This window comes from Vulpes vulpes, chromosome 6 (assembly GCF_048418805.1).
Source record: "Vulpes vulpes isolate BD-2025 chromosome 6, VulVul3, whole genome shotgun sequence".
In the NCBI taxonomy this organism is placed as follows: domain Eukaryota; kingdom Metazoa; phylum Chordata; class Mammalia; order Carnivora; family Canidae; genus Vulpes; species Vulpes vulpes.
The window spans coordinates 132,371,328-132,389,538 of record NC_132785.1 but is presented as its reverse complement, the minus strand read 5'-3'; the positions used below and the strand labels follow the sequence as shown (position 1 = coordinate 132,389,538).

General features: G+C 42.7%; 1 gene segment (V, D, J or C); it reads left to right on the top strand.

Annotated features, from left to right (window-relative positions):
- Nucleotides 1–18,211, top strand: part of LOC140599256 (immunoglobulin heavy variable 3-74-like) — a 571,793-nt gene that overhangs the window by 306,131 nt on the left and 247,451 nt on the right.

Here is an 18,211-nt window from a genome sequence, read left to right as displayed (position 1 = left end):
TTAATGTCCAGAGTTCCCTGGTTAACAAAAGCCATGATAATTGCAGCCTTTGTTTCCGGGGCTTCTGGGTTCATAGGGGTGTACTGCCTAAAAGCCTCCATGATTCTATCTAAGAAGGCTGCTGGACTCTCATCCTTACCCTGTCTCACATCATATACCTTGGCCAGATTGGTAGGCTTGCAAGCGGCAGCCTGGAGACCTGCCATTAGAGTCTGGCGGTAGACCCGGAGTCTCTCCTTACCTTCAGCCAAGTTGTAGTCCCAGGTGGGATGGGATAAAGAGAAGGCAGCATTTATGAGGTCTGGGTTTTGAGTCAGCTGTCTGTCCTCTCCCAGGACAGACTTCCAGGCTTCCACCTGAATTCGCTCTCTCTTCAGTGGCGAAGAGAACCTGCAAGAGCTGTTGGCAGTCATCCCAAGTAGGTTGGTTGGTAAAGAGAGCAGTATCTAAAAGCCCGATTAGATCTCTCGAATTAAAAAGAAATTAAAATTTAAAAAAAAATGAAATAAAGGGATCTCTGGCTGGCTCAGCGGTTTAGCACCTGCCATTGGCCCAGGGCCCAATCCTGGAGTCCCGGGATCGAGTCCCACATTGGGCTCCCAGCATGGAGCCTGCTTCTCCCTCCTCCTGTGTCTCTGCCTCTCTATGTCTATCATAAGTAAATAAATCTTTTAAAAAATGAAATAAAAAGATCTCTTGAATTATCAGAGAACTTTGGAATTTGGATTTACCAATTATATAAATCACTGGTGGAGAACGGCCAATATGGCATTAACTGTCTGTCAGTCTCATCAGGGGGCCCCATGGTGCAGAGGGGAAGGGCTATGGAGTTGGTCGGCCCTGCATTTGGAGGAGGTCCTTCCGTGTGTCCCCGCCGCTGACCCTCACACAGGGACTCCCTCGTCAGGGAGGGGTGGTGCCCCTTCTGCAGCCCTCAGTGCCTCCAATGGAGGGGCGGAAGGGGGAGTGGGTGCCCAGTAGGGCAGCGGGAGAATCAGGTCCTCTGGGGAAGAATCCTGCAAGACCAGATTAAGGGGTGCTTGGGCTATAGATTCGGTCTCCTTCTCAGCTTTCTGCAGGGCTAGAATCTTGGTAGGTCCTGCTTTGGGCGGAAAAATGGTTTTAGCCAAGGAGGGGGATTCTCGATCATGTCCTGCCAGGCCAGGATAGAGGGCACCTGGTCAGAGTGGCCATCCAGTTTGTCTCTGAAGATCACGGCCTTAACCTGTATGATAATAGGTAGGTGGAAAGTTCCTTCTTGGGGGTCCATCCCACTTCAAAGGTTGGCCATTCTGAAATGCAGTAAGTTTGAAATCTCCGTCTCCTTATGTAAACAGTTATGACAGTTAACAAAGACACAGTAACACAGACAAATGCAGAACCAGTTAACAAGGACATAGTACCACAGACAAACTTTCCAGTGTGGCTGCAGAGACAAAACAGAAAGTAATCCGAAAGCCTGGCAGCCAGCCCTCCTTACAGATGAGGACCTGCATCCTCCTTACAGATGAGGACTTCCGTCCTCCTTACAGATGAGGACCCCATCCTCCTTGCAGATGAGGACCTCTATCATCCTTACAAATGAGGACCCCCTTCTCCTTACAGATGGGGACCTCTGTCTTCCTTACAGTTAAGGACCTCCATCCTCCTTTGAGATGAGAACCCCATCCTCCTTACATGAGGACCCCGTCCTCCTTATAGATGAGGACACCCATCCTCCTTAGAGATGAGGACCCTGTCATCCTTACATATAGGGACCTCCGTCCTCCTTACAGATAAGGACCTCTGTCATCCTTACAGATGGGGACCTCTGTCCTCCTTAAAGTTGAGGACCTCCGTCCTCCTTACAGGAGGACCTGATCCTCCTTACCGATGAAGACCCTGTCCTCCAGGCAGGGGAAAGGGACGTCTCCTCAAAACCCTCAGTCGATGGCCAGCCAGTGCATATGCCTAAGCTGATGTTGACCCAATACAGATTGGAATTCCTACAGGTAAAATACAGTTTAGAGCTCTCAGAGAATATTCACACAAAAGGTGGAAAAAGTTGAGAGCCCTCACCACATGTGAACCCTCCAGATGGGGTCCTGGGGATTTCTCGGATCCCGGATGAACCCCCAAATGTTGTGCCCAAGATTGCAAATCCGAGAAACCACGAAGGAGCTGACACCGATGCAAGCACCCGAGGGTTTATTAGCAAGCTCAAGCTTGGGTCCAAGTATACCAAAACACAGCTGAGCAGGGACTTGGACCCCAAAGTGGGTTACAGCTGGATTTTTTATGGGCTGGTCTAGGGGATTTTCAGAAGGGGTGGAGGAATTTCTCAAGTTCTGTTTACATTCTGAGATGTGGCTTTCAGGGGCATGGAGCTCTCCTCTCATTCTAATATGGGGCTTTCTGTCACTGGCTTGGGCTGTAGTCTTTCTGATATAGGATTCTTTCCCAAGGGCAATTCTGAGCTCTGTTGTCTTTCTGATATGGGATTCCCTGCCGAGGACATTCTGCAGTTTTTTTCTCTAAAGTTCAGCTCTTATTCACAGGGGCCTAAGATGGCTGTACTTGTGCTAATGCTAAACTTCTGGTGGAATTTCCTTAATTTTTCTCGACCTCCACAGATCAATGAATCGCACCATCAACCTGCCCACCTCCCTTCCAGAGACCATTACTTTGTTCCCAGAATTACGTGTCTCTCATGGTTTGTCTTCCTCTCTAATTTTCCCAACTCTGTTCCCCTCCTTTCTCTTATAGTCCCTTGCAATATTTCTTATATTCCATGTATGAGTGGGACCATATGTTTGCATTCTTTCTCTCACTGACTTATTTCACTCAGCATAACGTCCTCCAGTTGCATCCATGACAAAGCAAATGGTGGGTATTGATTCTGATGGAGGAGCAACAACAATTGCAACAGCAAGGTCTCCAGCCCTGGAGTCAGCTCCCTGCAGTAGCTAACCCAGTCTCCCGGTCCCCCCCCCCCCAACTGGCTTAGATGCTCCTGAGGCAGTCGGGGGCACTGACCTGCACAGCTTGGTGGCTCAGGCAGCAGGAGAGTCCTGGCTGTCCCTGGGGTACTGCAGGATCCTGGGGTTTGTCTGATGGGTGCCCTGGGATCCAGGGCCATGCACTTCTGGAATTGCGCTCCCATAGCCCGCACCTCCCAAAAGCCGCAATACACAGATCCCACTGTCCGGAGCCTCTGCCTCCCTGGTTTCTCCCAAATGCCCTACAGGCTGCACTCCAGCTCTTTACTGGGACCTACCCAAGTTTTGGTGCGCTTTCCCCCATGGTGCACTTCCTCTCTTAGTGACTCTGGGAAACTGGAGGCTTCACTGCCCCTCCTGTGATTCTGTCCAATTTCCCTGTACAAGAATCCAGTGTAGATTTTTTAAAGTTCCCACTTCTTTGGGGTGGGCTTTCCTGTCCCAGAGGTTCTCACCCATCTTGCCACACTTCCTCTTATTTGAGTCCATATGACATGATCTGCTACAGGGTCAAATCCTACAAATCCACTCACAAACTCTTAGAATTAATGAATGTGTTCAGAGAATCTATAGGATACAGAATCAACATAGAAAATAAATTTATGTTTCAACACACTAACAACAAATTACCTACTAGACAATTAACATAATAATTCTGTTGACAACAGCATTAAAAATAAAGTATTTAGGATTCAACTTCAGGAAGTATAAAATATTGTATAATAAAAATTACCTACATTGATGGGAGTAAAAGGCTAGTCTGAGAGCATCAAGGCCAGTGCTGATGGAAGATATTTGCAAATGACATATCAGATAAAGGGCTAGTTTCCAAGATCTATAAAGAACTTCTAAAGAAAACCAAACCTGGGCATCAGAATGCATGATTTCAAGCTATACACCATAGCTATGATCATTAATACAGTGCGGTCCTGGCACAAAAACAGACACATAGATCAATAGAACAGCATAGAGAACCAGGAAATGGACCACCAAATGTATGGTAAAAATCTTCGACAAAATAGGAAAGAATATTTCCTGGGAAAATAAAGCAGTCTCAAAAATAATTAGCATGAATAAAATTGAACAACCTCTAAAATAACTAAACTGGACCATTCTCTTATACCAAACAAAAATATAAAGTCAAAGTAATTAAAATGTGAGACAACAGGAAAAAAAATCTGAGACAACAATCCATCTAAATCTGTCAGGAGAGGAGAGGGAACAACTTTTTGGAACTTAGCGACAGCAATTTAATGCAAGGCATATCTAAAAAGGTAAGGCCAACAAAAGCAAAAATGAATTTTTTGCAGTGTGGCAGGAAACAAAATCAATGCCCAGAAGTCAGGGGCATTTCTATACACTAACAATGAGACTGAAGAAAGAGAAATTAAGAAGTCAATCCCATTTATAATTGCACCCAAAAACATAAGATACCTAGGAATAAACCTAACCAAAGAGGTAAAGGTTGTATACCCTAAAAACTAAAGAACACTTCTGAAAGATATTGAGGAAGACACAAAGAGATGGAGAAATATTCCATGCTCATGGATTGGAAGAATTAATATTGTGAAAATGTCAATGTTACCCAGGGCAATTTACACGTTTAATGCAATACCTATCGAAATACCACGGACTTTCTTCAGAGACTTAGAACAAATTATTTTAAGATTTGTGCAGAATCAGAAAAGACTGTGAATAGCCAGGGGAAATTTAAAAAAGAAAACCATAGCTGGGGGCATCACAATGCCAGATTTCAGGTTGTACTACAAAGCTGTGATCATCAAGACAGCGTGGTACTGGCACAAAAACAGACACATAGATCAATGGAACAGAATAGAGAATCCAGAAGGGGACTCTCAAGTTTATGGTCAACTAATATTCAATAAAGGAGGAAAGACTATCCACTGGAAGAAAGACAGTCTCTTCAATAAATGGTGCTGGGAAAATTGGACATCCATATGCAGAAGAATGAAACTAGACCACTCTCACCATACACAAAGATAAACTCAAAATGGATGAAAGATCTAAATATAATACAAGATTTCATCAAAATCCTAGAGAAGAACACAGTCAACACCCTTTTTGAACTCGGCCACAGTAACTTCTCATAAGATACATCCACGAAGGTAAAAGAAACCAAAGCAAAAATGAACTAATGGGACTTCATCAAGATAAGAATCTTTTGCACAGCAAAGGATACAGTCAACAAAACTAAAAGACAACCCGCAGAATGGGAGAAGATACTTGCAAATGATGTATCAGATAAAGGGCTAGTTTCCAAAATATATAAAGAACTTATTAAACTTAACACCAAAGAAACAAACAATCCAATCATGAAATGGGCAAAAGACATGAACAGAAATCTCACAGAGGAAGTCAGAGGTGGGCCAACAGCAACACGAGAAAATGCTCCGCTTCCCTTGCCATCAGAAAAATATAAATCAAAACCACAATGAGATACCACCTCACACCAGTGAGAATGGGGAAAGTCAACAAGGCAGGAAACCACAAATGTTGGAGAGGATGCGGAGTAAAGGAAACACTTTGCATTGTTGGTGGGAATGTAAAATGGTGCAACCACTCTGGAAAAATGTGTTGAGTTTCCTCAAAGTGTTAAAAATAGATCTGCCCTATGACTGAACAATTGCACTGCTGGGGATTTACTCCAAAGATGCAGATGCAATGAAATGCCCGGACACCTGTACCCTGATGTTTGTAGCAGCAATTTCTGCAATAGCCAAACTGTGGAAGCAGCCTCGGTGTCCATCAACAGATGAATGGATAAAGAAGATGTGGTCTATATATACAATGGAATATTACTCAGCCAATAGAATTGACAAATACCCACCATTTTGTTTTAGGTGGATGAAACTGGAGTGTATTATGCTACCAGGAGCAAGCTAAACATTCAAGGCCATCCGTATAAAAATATCACCAGCGTTGTTCACAGATCTAGAGCAACCCTCAGAAAATTTTTAGGGAACCATGAAGACCTCAAATATCCAAAGCAATCCTGTTGAAGTAAAGCAAACCTGGATACATCCTGATTCTGGTTGTCAAGGTAAATTACAACCTTGTGATCATCAAGACACTATGGCACTGGCACAATACCGAAAAGTTTGAGAACCCAGACATGGACCCTAAACCCTAAGGTCAAAAAATCTTGACAAAGCAAGGAAGAATATACAAATGAAAAAGAAAGTCTCTTCAACAAATTGCGTGGGGAATATTGGAGAGCCACATGCCGAAAGAATGAAAGGGGACACTTTTCTGACATCATTCACAACAATGGACTCAAAGTTGATGAAAGACCTAAAGGTGAGTCAGGAAACCATCAGAATCCTCAGGAGAACACAGGCAGCACCTTTTCTACCTCAGCTCGGACAAACATTATATGTTCTCATTCATTTGGGGAATATAAATAATAGTTAAAGGGAATAGAAGGGAAGGGAGAAGAAATCGGCAGGAAATATCATAAAGGGAGACAGAACATGAACTCCTAACTCTGGGAAACAAAGTAGGGGTGGTGGAAGGGGAGCAGGGAGGGGGTTGGGAGTAAATGGGTGATGGGCCCTGAGGGGGGCACTTGACGGGATGAGTACTGGGTGTTATTCTGTAAGTTGGCAAATTGAACCTGAATAACAAATAAATTTGTTATTGAAGAAAACAAACATATACAATATATCTAATTTCTACACACTAACAACAAATTATCTGTATTAAATTTAAAAACCAGTCCCTTTTACACTGGTATCAAAAATAAATATTTATTATTAAACTTCATTAAGGAGAGGAAATACTTTTTAAAAAATGACCTGTATTAATGACAGATTTTTTAAGGGGACAAAGGCAAAGATAAATACGTTGATGGATTAGAACATCATAAATCTACTGTATCACCAAAAGAAAGTGATCTACAGTTGTGAAGTAATGCTTGTATATAACTTATAAAGAATTGAATTGATGTCTGGAGCTGACTATATAGTCAGGGACATACAAATAGGGCCCTCCCCCTAGTGATCAAACCAGCCCAGCCCCGACCCTGCAGCTGGGAGAGCAGCTCCAGACCCAGGATCCCCAGGTGACCCCTTCAGGGATCAGGACAGAACACCGACAACATACCATGGAGTCTGTGCTCAGCCGGGTTTTCCTTGTCCTATTTTAAAAGGTAATTCATAGAGAAAAAGAGACCTTGAGTCTGTGAGTGGAGGTGAGTGAGAGAAACAGGGTTTGTGGGACAGTTTCTTGACCAGGGTGTCTTGTGTCGGCAGGTGTCCAGGGTGAGGTGCAGCTGGTGGAGTCTGGGGGAGACCTGGTGAAGCCTGGGGGTTCCCTAAGACTCTCCTGTGTGGCCTCTGGATTCATCTTCAGTACCTATGACACGAACTGGGTCCATTAGGCTCCAAGAAAGGGGCTACAGTGTGTCGCATATATTAGCGGCAATATTACTCAGCCATTAGAAAGGACGAATATCCACCAATTGCTTCAACGTGTATGGACCTGGAGGGTATTATGTTGAGTGAAATAAGTCAGTCAGAGAAAGACAAACATTATATGGCTCATTCATTTGGGGATAATAAAAAATAGTGAAAGGGATTATAGGGGAATGGAAAGAAAATGAGCAGGAAAATCAGAGAGAGAGACAGAACATTAGACAAATCAGGAGACACACTTAACTCTGGGGAAAAAAACAACTGAGGGTCACTGGAAGGGAGGAGGTGGGGAAAGGGGTAACTGGGTGATGGGAGTTAAGGAGGTTACCTGATGTGATGAACACTGAGGGCATAGTGAATGTTGGTAAATTCAATTTAAATAAAGACAAAATGACTTTATCCCGTGCCCCATGCTGGAACATTGTAGATGGACTGGGCAGATCAAACAACAGACACAAATTCTCACAGATCTGGAGTCTGGGTGTCTGAGGTCCAGGTGCAGGAAGCTGTGGTGTCTGGAGAGCACCCACCTCCTACCCCATCCTTTCCCTATGACCTTACATGGAGACAGGGTGTAGGGAACTTTCCCAGTCCAAGAGTATAACGGCTGATCTGACAATGAAGCTGCACCTCCTGACGTAACTGCACCCCTAAGGCCCCACCTACTCCCCACATCCTATGAGTATTATGTTCCAATATGGGGATGGTTGAGGTCACACACAATGAGCTGACGTCTGCACCCGAAGGATCCATGAGTTATTCCCTGCAGGTCGAAGGTCCTCCAATCCAGCTCCTCACACTGAGGATCCTCATGGATTCAGTAGAAGTTTCTGGTCTCTGGGTACACAGAGTACACATGACCTTCAAAAGCAGCTGGTGTCTGTGGGGAGAGGACAGCTTCCATCTGAGAACTGGTAGGATCTTGGCCTATTTGTATTATCATTTTAGGTTTCATGCTGCTTCCATATATTACCATCTTGTTTTCCTGTGACTCGGGCATTTGTCTATGTAGAATGACCATGTCTTTATTTTGTCTTCCCAGTTTGATGCTTGTTTAGTAAAATTATTCCTCACACCATGTGCATTCTTTATTGCCTGATAGCTCCCTGATATTCCATCGCTGTTCAACTCCTCCACCCAAAGGATAAGAAATGAAATAATAACCCAGGAGTTCCATCTTTTGATACATTTGGGACACTGACTCCACACAAGCCCCTCGTGGAGCAGGACCCCATCACCACCACTGACCAATATATAGCATAACACCCAGTGTTCATCCCATCAAGCTCCCCACTCAGTGCCCGTCAGCCAGGCACCCCATCACCTACCTACCTCCCCTTCCTCTACTCTACTCTTTGTTTGTTTACCAGAGTTAGGAGTCTAATGTTCTGTCTCCCTCTCTGATTTTCCTGCTCATTTTCTTTCCATTCCCCTACAATCCCTTTCACTATTTTTTATTATCCCCAAATGAATGAGCCATATAATGTTTGTCTTTCTCTGACTGACTTATTTGACTCAACATAATACCCTCCAGGTCCATACACGTTGAAGCAATTGGTGTATATTCGTCCTTTCTAATGGCTGAGTAATATTCCATTGTATACATAGACCACAGCTTCATTATCCATTGATCTCTCAATAGACACTGAGGCTCCTTCCCCTTTTGGCTTTTGTGGACTTTGCTGCTGTGAACATTAAGGTGCAAGTGTCCCTTCATTTCATTAACTCTGTGTCTTTGTATTTTTAGTGAAAGGGAATAAAGGGGAATGGAGAAAAAAAAGTGGGAAATATCAGGAAGGGAGACAGAAAGACTCCTAACTCTGGTAAAAGAACTAGGGGTGGTGGAAGGGGAGTTGGGCTGGGGTGGGGGTGACTGGGTGATGGGCACTGAGGTTGGCACTTGACAGGATGAGCACTGGGTGTTATTCTATACGTTGGCAAATTGAACACCAATAAAAATAAATTTATATAATAAATTAATTAATTAATTAATTAATAAATAGTAAATCTGTGTCTTTGGTGTAAATTCCCTTAAAGGCAATGGCTGGGTCCTGGGGTGGCTCTATTCTCACTTTTTCAGGACATTCCATTCTGTTTTCTGGTGTGGCTCTAAAAGCCTTAATTCCCACCAATACTGGAGGTGGGTTCCACTTTCTCAATATCCTCCCTTATATCTATTGTATCTGGCCTTGTTGCTTTATCCACTCTGAGTTGTATAAGTAGGATTTTAGTGTGGTTTTCATTTGTATTTCCGTGATGACAAGTCATGTGGATCATTTTTCTCATCTCCCTGTTAGCCATTTGTCGGTCTTCTTTGGAGAATCCCTGTTCATGAATTCTCCCCATTTCATGACTGGATTGATTGTTTTGTTGGGTGCTGCCTTGTTAAGAAAATATCTTGTCCTATTCTGTAGGTTGCCTTTCATTTTGTCGCCTGTTGCATTGTTGTACAGATTCTATCTTGATGAAGTCCTAATAGTTTATTTTTCCCTTTGTTTCCTATGTCTTTTGAGAGGTGCCTTGCTAGCAGTCGCTGCAGCTGAGGAAAAAAGTTTCTACCCAAATTCACCTCTAGGATTTTGATGAATTACTAACTCAGATTTCGGTATTTCATCCATTTTGAGATTATCTGTGTGTTTGGTGTAGCTGAATGGTCCACTTTCATTCTAATGCCGGTGGCTGTCCAATATTTTTTTCAAATCCATTTATTTTTTTTTAATTTTTATTTATTTATGATAGAGAGAGAGAGAGAGAGAGAGGCAGAGACACAGGCAGAGGGAGAAACAGGCTCCATGCACCGGGAGCCCGACGTGGGATTCGATCCAGGGTCTCCAGGATCACGCCCTGGGCCAAAGGCAGGTGCTAAACCGCTGCGCCACCCAGGGATCCCCTCAAATCCATTTATTGATGAGACTTTCTTTCCTTAGATATTTTTTTCTTGCTTCTTGAGGAGTAGTTGTCCATAGAGTTGAGGGTCCATTTCTGCATTCTCTGCTCTGCTCCATTGATCTATGTGTTGTTTTTGCAGTACCAGGCTATCTTGATCATAAGGACTTTAAAATAGAGCTTGTCTGCAAACATTGTGATGCCCTCCAGCTGTAGTTCTTTTTCTGTTTTATTTTCCCCAAAATGTTTCTACCTGTTTGACGACTTAGGAAAGAAATTGAAGAAGACACAAAGAGGGAACACCTTCCGTGCCTATGGATTAGAACAATGTATATTGTCAGGACACCTGTGTTTCTCAGAGTTTGAGTGTCTGCAATGGGCTCAGGTTGTGACCCTGGGGTTCTGGGATGGTGTCCTGCATCAGGCTTTTGGAAGGGAGCCTGCTTTTCCCTTTGCCGATGTCTCTGCATCTGTCTCCGTGACTCTCCTGAATAAATAAATAAATCTTTAATACAAAAACAAAAATAAATACTGTGAAAATCTCTATGCTGCTCAGAACCTTCTACATATTCAAAGCAATCCTTGTGAAGTCATCCTGGACATTATTCACAGAGCATGAACATATAATCCTAAGATTTTTATGGCACACACAGAGATTTTAGGGACACATTGATGCTGTGGCATAGCCCTGCTGTATTTGTTGTGAGAAGTATCAGTTAACTGCCCTTACACAGTGAAGGGTGCATTTCTCACCTGGAACTAAGACTAACCTGTGCAAACCAGAGGTAGCAGTCAAAACATCACAGTGGACACACAGAAGGAGAACAATGATACAAGAGAGCCAGAGATACTCAGACACTTTGCAACTCCCATTTAAGGATGTTCTTTTATAACGTTTCCAGAAGATGAGGATGACATGACCCAGTGGGATTGGTGTCTCACCATCACCTTACAAGGTTGTGTTGTACTGATGTTTTTAGGTGTGTCCCTTGTCACTGGATGAACATTTGGTACCCCGTGTCCTCATTTCAAACCCACCTGCATCTGTGACTCTCCCTCTGGACATGAGACGAGTTTCCCATTAGGATTTCCCCAATGGAACCCCTCAAGGGTCTTACATGACTTATTTACCTCATCATTTTATTTAAATGCAATCATTTCTGTCATGGAATTTGCAACAACCAGGTAACATGACCTGGTCATGTCAATATCTAACAGCTCTACCATTCTGTTTCATAGTCAACATGTAAAATTACATGACTGTGAAGCTATTTCAGGGAAGGTAAATCCACTCATGGTCAGCAAGGCAGGGGAGCAGCTCTGAATGCTCACAAGCAGGATATTGGTTGGCTTTGACGATTTCATAAATATTTATACAAATAGCAGCTGTCCCCAGATATGAACGCTCAGATAATTAATGTCAGAGGATGGAGCAAGTGATGGAGCACAGAGTTCCTCTTGCAGTATGCAGCCCTGGACCTGAGCTGTGCTTACATGGATGTCTAAATGCACAGTGCAGTTGGGAATGGATTGTTATCTTTTTCTGCTTGTTTTCTTTCCTCTGTAGATGCTCACATCCCACATTGTTGAGGCCTTTTTTGGGGTTTTGTGACTCTTCCTGACTGTATTGGAGAGCAATTATGAACATGGTCTCCTACCTCTAGCCTGGGATTGAATGTTTGCACCCCTGAGTATTCAGGGAGCCCTCATTGGAGAGCCATCAAGCCTTTTCTGTCCTCAGTTTACCTCTGAATTAGGTCTTCAAACTACCTGTGTCTGAGCTGGTTTATCTCAGGCACATGAATGCGTCTCTAATCATCAATATGAAAGGCTCCTGTAGTTTAGACCTGGGCTGGTCCTCCAAGGGGTTGTCACAAGAAAGGGTCTAGTTTCTGCCTGCTGGTTTCAGAATTGAAGTCACAGGACCACACAGAGTTCAGTTTATGGAAACAAAGCACAGCACCTGCACTCAGACCCAATGTTCACACGACTTCAGGTTCCAGTCCTTCTTCAACGTGCATCACATAGTGCTACTTTTTCTTTTTATTTTTTTATTTTTTTTAATTTTTATTTATTTATGATAGTCACAGAGAGAGAGAGAGAGGCAGAGACACAGGCGGAGGGAGAAGCAGGCTCCATGCACCGGGAGCCTGATGTGGGATTCGATCCCGGGTCTCCAGGATCGCGCCCTGGGCCAAAGGCAGGCGCCAAACCACTGCGCCACCCAGGGATCCCAGTGCCACTTTTTATTCTTGGCACTCAGGGGGTCCTTAGATCCAGGAAATTTCCCCATTTTTCCATTCGAGCACCATCATGCCAGGTCCGTCCCCCGCAGGAGTAGAATTCTATAAGTTCATATGTTGCTCTCTTGTCCTTAAAGTCCTTGGCTGTAGCTTCTGCAAGTAACCTCCCTCCTGCTGTCATCCTCACAGTTGTATCTCTCCAATGTCAACAGCAGATAGCTCCAACACTCCAAAACCTGCTCAGTATTCTATTAGGAGTCTTTCTGTTGTTTTTTCAACTCTGATTGATTTAATGGATGTTCAAAATGATTCAATAACTATCCAGCTGTTCCAGGGATGTGACAATCCCTGAGTCCACTAATCTTCAGACATGTTCACTTCTCTCTCCCATATTTTCTTATAATAAAGATGGCATGGTGAATTGTTTCTCATTTATATGTTGGAGGTGAACCTTGAATCCTGGTGTTTTGTTTCAGAATATCATAAACTTATTTTCACCCATACTCTGAATCTGCATCCTAAGGACTCATTTGTGTTTGTAAAGCCTATTGAGTATTATAATAATATTATATTAAGTTTCAGGAAGTAATTATAGACATGTGTAGTACATACACATAAGGTCACCCAACAAGTGACAAAAAGGAGCAATGCACCTCCTAGCAGTGAGGTTGAGACTTCCAGGAAGACACAGATGCTCCCAACGGATTAGAATTACAGATATATTATTAGCATCCATTGGCCATGTCTCTGTAGAGGTGACACAGGTGCCATTTTTGTGGTGGGCTCTGCTTGCAGTCTTCCTGATGCATATGATCTATTCAAAAATGGAAATGGGGGTACCCAGGTGAGTCAGCCATTTAGCGCCACCCTTAGCCCAGGGCCTGATCCTGGAGATCAGGAATAGAGTCCCACAGTAGGCTCTCTGCATGGAGCCGATTTCTCCCACTGCCTGTGTCTCTGCATCTCTCTCTCTCTCCCTCTCTCTCTCTCTCTCTCTCTCTCTCTCTGTGTCTCTCTTGAATAAATAAATAAAATATTAGAAAAACAAACATGGAATGGGCTAGATTTTGAGACAGATCAGAAGTCCTGTATGCAGCCCACAGGGTCAGGGGGACTGATCTAAGAAAACCAAAATTATGGTTGATCAGAGGCACAATTTGAAATTGAATTGAAACTGAGATTTCCTGCTGCATTTGTTATGAAAAATACCTGATAAATCTGTATAAGACGATCATGGCAGATATTTTTCTTCTCCTAGATGAAATATAGTATTTGAATGTAAAAGGAATTCATGAAAAACTTACAGTGGAAAGGCAGCACTACACTGTAAGTTTAGGAAGTATAAGAAAAATAGAAATATAGGGTATACAATGGAAAATGTTCATTCTGACACCAGGTTATTATATCCAAAACCCTGCCTGAATGAGCTCATTCTCTGTCAGGTAAGCTCATCAAAGCGATTACAGAAGATCACAGAGTTAACTGCAATGGAACACCTTGACTGAGTTGTTAGAGACTTACAAATAGAACTGCATTACCTGAAACCCTCTGAAATTCAGCTAAATTCTAAATTTAGCAAAATCATGTGATCCCCAATACATGCGGCATCCACTATTCTGAGGAACCCTGTCACTCTGTCATTCAGATGTTTCAGAGGGCGGGAAGTCCTGTGGAGATGGGCACAGGTCAAGAATCTGGGGTTAGCCTCACCTGAAAATGTGCACAGTGACACATTAGAAACCCTCTATAATTTAAGGGGTAGGTTCACATCATTGTATGGGGAAACATGACACCTACAAAGCACGATTCTATGCAAATGCAATTACAAAGTACCACGTGGACACAAAGTCTGAAGCCTGGAATATTACATAATAAAAAACAGTTTTTCAAAGAAGTAAATATGAACACACAATGGCAATCACATCTTTACAGGTCACACAGATTCACATAAATGATCCCAAGCTGACTATATACTGAGAGGACATGTATATAGAGGCCACCTTCTATTGAATAAAACAGCCCAAACATGACCCTGCATCTGGGAGAGGAACCTCAGCCCCAGGAGCAATGTCAGTTATCAGGACAAAACACAACTCACCATGGAGTCTGTGCTGACCTGGGTTTTCCTTGACACTATTTTTAAAATATATTTTTATATATTTTCTATTTGAGTCAATTTGCCAACATAGAGCATATCCCCCAGTGCTCATCACGTCAACAGAAGGATGGGCATTTTTAAGAACTAACGAAAATCCTCTATAATATATATATTTTAAATATTTTTTAACATGTCTATGACTTTGATATTTTCTTTTTTTTTTTTTTTTTAAAGATTTATTTATTTATTTATGAGAGACACAGAGAGAGAGAGAGAGAGGCAGAGACACAGGCAGAGGGAGAAGCAGGCTCCACGCAGGGAGCCTGATGCGGGACTCGATCCTGGGTCTCCAGGATCACGCCCCGGGCCGAAGGCAGGCGCCAAACCACTGAGCCACCCGGGCTGCCCTGATATTTTCATATAATGTTGCTAGATAGAGAGAAATTATACCTCAAAAGTTTATAAACATTGGGATGTGGGGTAATGAGATTGAATATGTTTGATTTACACATTTTATCCCCAACTGGAAGCAGATATTAAATAACCAAAACAGTCATGACTCCGTTGTGGTAATATGGGGGTTGAAATTGAAACTACAGCTGCTGTTCCTAATTCAACCATGACCGCACCTCACTTTCAGCCTCTCCAGACACCCATCATCACATGACATCCCTGTTTGTGGACTTCCTGCACTAATGGGAAAGGCCTGTTAATACGGGGTGCTGCTGGATACTCAGAAAGCATGAACAAGTGTCTACTGGCATTCATCTGAAGCTACTATTCCTCAACAGGGAATAGGTCAGAGCTCGACGATTCATGTTTACCCTGTGATGTTCCCCTGACTTTCACCACCGGACACAAAAACTGGATTCCTTTTTCTAATTCAATATTTTTAATTTAATGTCTAGTTCTATATACTATGAATCTCTCAACTTCCCCTGGAGCTTTCCTATGACCCAGCAATTGCACTACTGGGATTTACTACAAAGATACAGATGCAGTGAAAGACCATAACACCTACACCCCAATGTTTATAGCAGCAATGTCCAGAGTAGCCAAACTGTGGAAGGAGCCTCAGTGTCCATCGAAAGAATAATGGATAAAGAAGATGTGGTCTATATATACAATGGAATATTACTCAGCCATTAGAAATGAAGAACACCCACCATTTGCTTCGACGTGATTGGAACTGGAGGGTATTATGCTGAGTGAAGTAAGTCAGTCGCAGAACAAACATATGGTCTCCTTCATTCAGGAAATATAAAAATAGTGAAAGAGAGTAAGGGGAAAAGAGATAAAATGAGTGGGAAATACCAGAGACGTCGACAGAACATGAGAGACTCCTAACTCTGGGAAAGGAACTCTGGGAAGGAACTCTGGGAAGGGGTAGTGGTAAGGGAGGTCAGCGGGGTTAGGGGTGACTGGGAGATGGGCAATCAGGCGTCACTTGACGGGATGAGCACTGGGTGTTATACTATATGTTGGCAAAGCACACTCCAATGAAAAATAATTAAGAAAAAAAATTTGAAAAACAAAAGAAACTTCAGATAATGAGGAATAATCCTAACCAAAGAAGAAAGGACCTAGTCTAAAAATTCTAAAATACATATGAAAGACATTAAAGAAGACAGAAATATACAGAAAACAGTCTAGTCTTATGGATTGGAAAAATAAATATTCATATAATGTCTATGCCACCAACAGCAATCTATGCATCCAGTATGAACCCTATCAAAACACCACCAACATTTTTCTAGGGAATGCAACAATCGTAAAATTTGTAAATAAACAAAAGATTCTGACTAGGCAAAAGAATGTTGAAACAAAAAACAAATCAGGGCAGCCCAGGTGGCTCACCATTTTAGCACTACCTTTTTGTCCAGGGCATGATCCTGCAGACCTGGGAACAAGTCTGATATCAGCCTCCCTACATGGTGCCTGCTGCTCCCTCTGCCTGTGTCTATGCCATTCTCTCTGTATCTCTGCATCTCTCATGAGTAAATAAATAAAAACTGTAAAAAAACAATGCAAAAGCCATCAGAATTCCAGATTTCAAAGTTGTGATCATCAAAACAGTATAATAGTGGCAGTAAAACACGCACATGATCAATGGAATAGAAAAAGAACGCATAGGGATCCCTGGGTGGCGCAGCGGTTTAGCGCCTGCCTTTGGCCCAGGGCGTGATCCTGGAGATCCGGGATCGAATCCCACGTCGGGCTGCCGGTGCATGGAGCCTGCTTCTCCCTCTGCCTGTGTCTCTGCCTCTCTCTCTCTCTCTCTCTCTCTCTCTCTCTCTGTGACTATCATAAAAAAATAAAAATTGAAAAAAAATTTTAAAAAAAAGAACGCATAAATGGACACACAGCTCTATGGCCAACTTATTATCGACTAAGTACAAAAGGCTATCAACTGGAAAAAGAGCAATTTCTTGAACAAGTGGTATTGGGAACATTGGACAGCTGCAAATAGAATGAACCTGGGAAACATTCTTACACTCCACACAAAGATAAACTCAGAGAAGATGAAAGACCTAAATGTGAGGCAAAAAACCATCAAAATCAAGGAGATTTTGAGACCTCAGCCACAATAGGTTCTTGGTACTCGAATCTCCAAAGGGAAGGGAAACCAAAGGAAGAGTGAACTCTATGGACTACATCAAGGAAGGAGGTGTCTTACATCTGTGGAAACACTCAACATAATTAAAAGGAAACCTAACAAATTGAAAAAGATAGGGATGCCTGTGTAGCTTGAGCATCTGTCTTTGGCTCAGTGAGTCCTAGAGCTCTAGGATTGAGACCAGCATCAGGCTCCATGTGGGGAGCCCACTTCTCCCTCCACCCATCTCTGAATCTCTCTCTCCATCTCCGATGAATAAATAAATAACATCTTCCAAAAGAATAAAAACAATGGGAGAAGAGATTTGCAAATCTATCTCCAGATTAAGGCTGGTTTCCAATATCGAAAAATAAATTACCAAACTAAACAACCACAAAGTGAAAACTACAATCAGAAATGGGCAGAGGACATGATGATTCACCTTGTCCTGATTTGAAGTGTAGACTGTCATTTTATATTAGGTAGGTCATCCACATACAAAATGAAATTTATTATCTCCTCTAGGTCTACCTTATATCAAATGCTTACCTAAAAGATACACATGCAATGAAACGCTGGGACACCTGCACCCCAATGTTTCTAGCAGCAATGTCCACAATAGCCAAACTGTGGAAGGAGCCTCGGTACCATAGAAAGATGATGGATAAAGATGTGGTTTATGTATACAATGGAATATTACTCAGCCATTAGAAATGACAAATAACCACCATTTGCTTCAACATGGATGGATCTGGAGCATGTTATGGCTGAGTGAAAAAAGTCAATCAGAGAAGGACAAACATTATATGGTCTCATTCATTTGGGGAATATAAATAATAGTGAAAGGGAATAGAAGGGAAGGGAGAAGAAATGTGTAGAAAGCATCAGAAAGGGAGACAGAACATGGAAGACTCATAACTCTGGGAAACGAACTAGGGGTGGTGGAAGGGGACGAGGGTGGGGGGTGGGGGTGAATG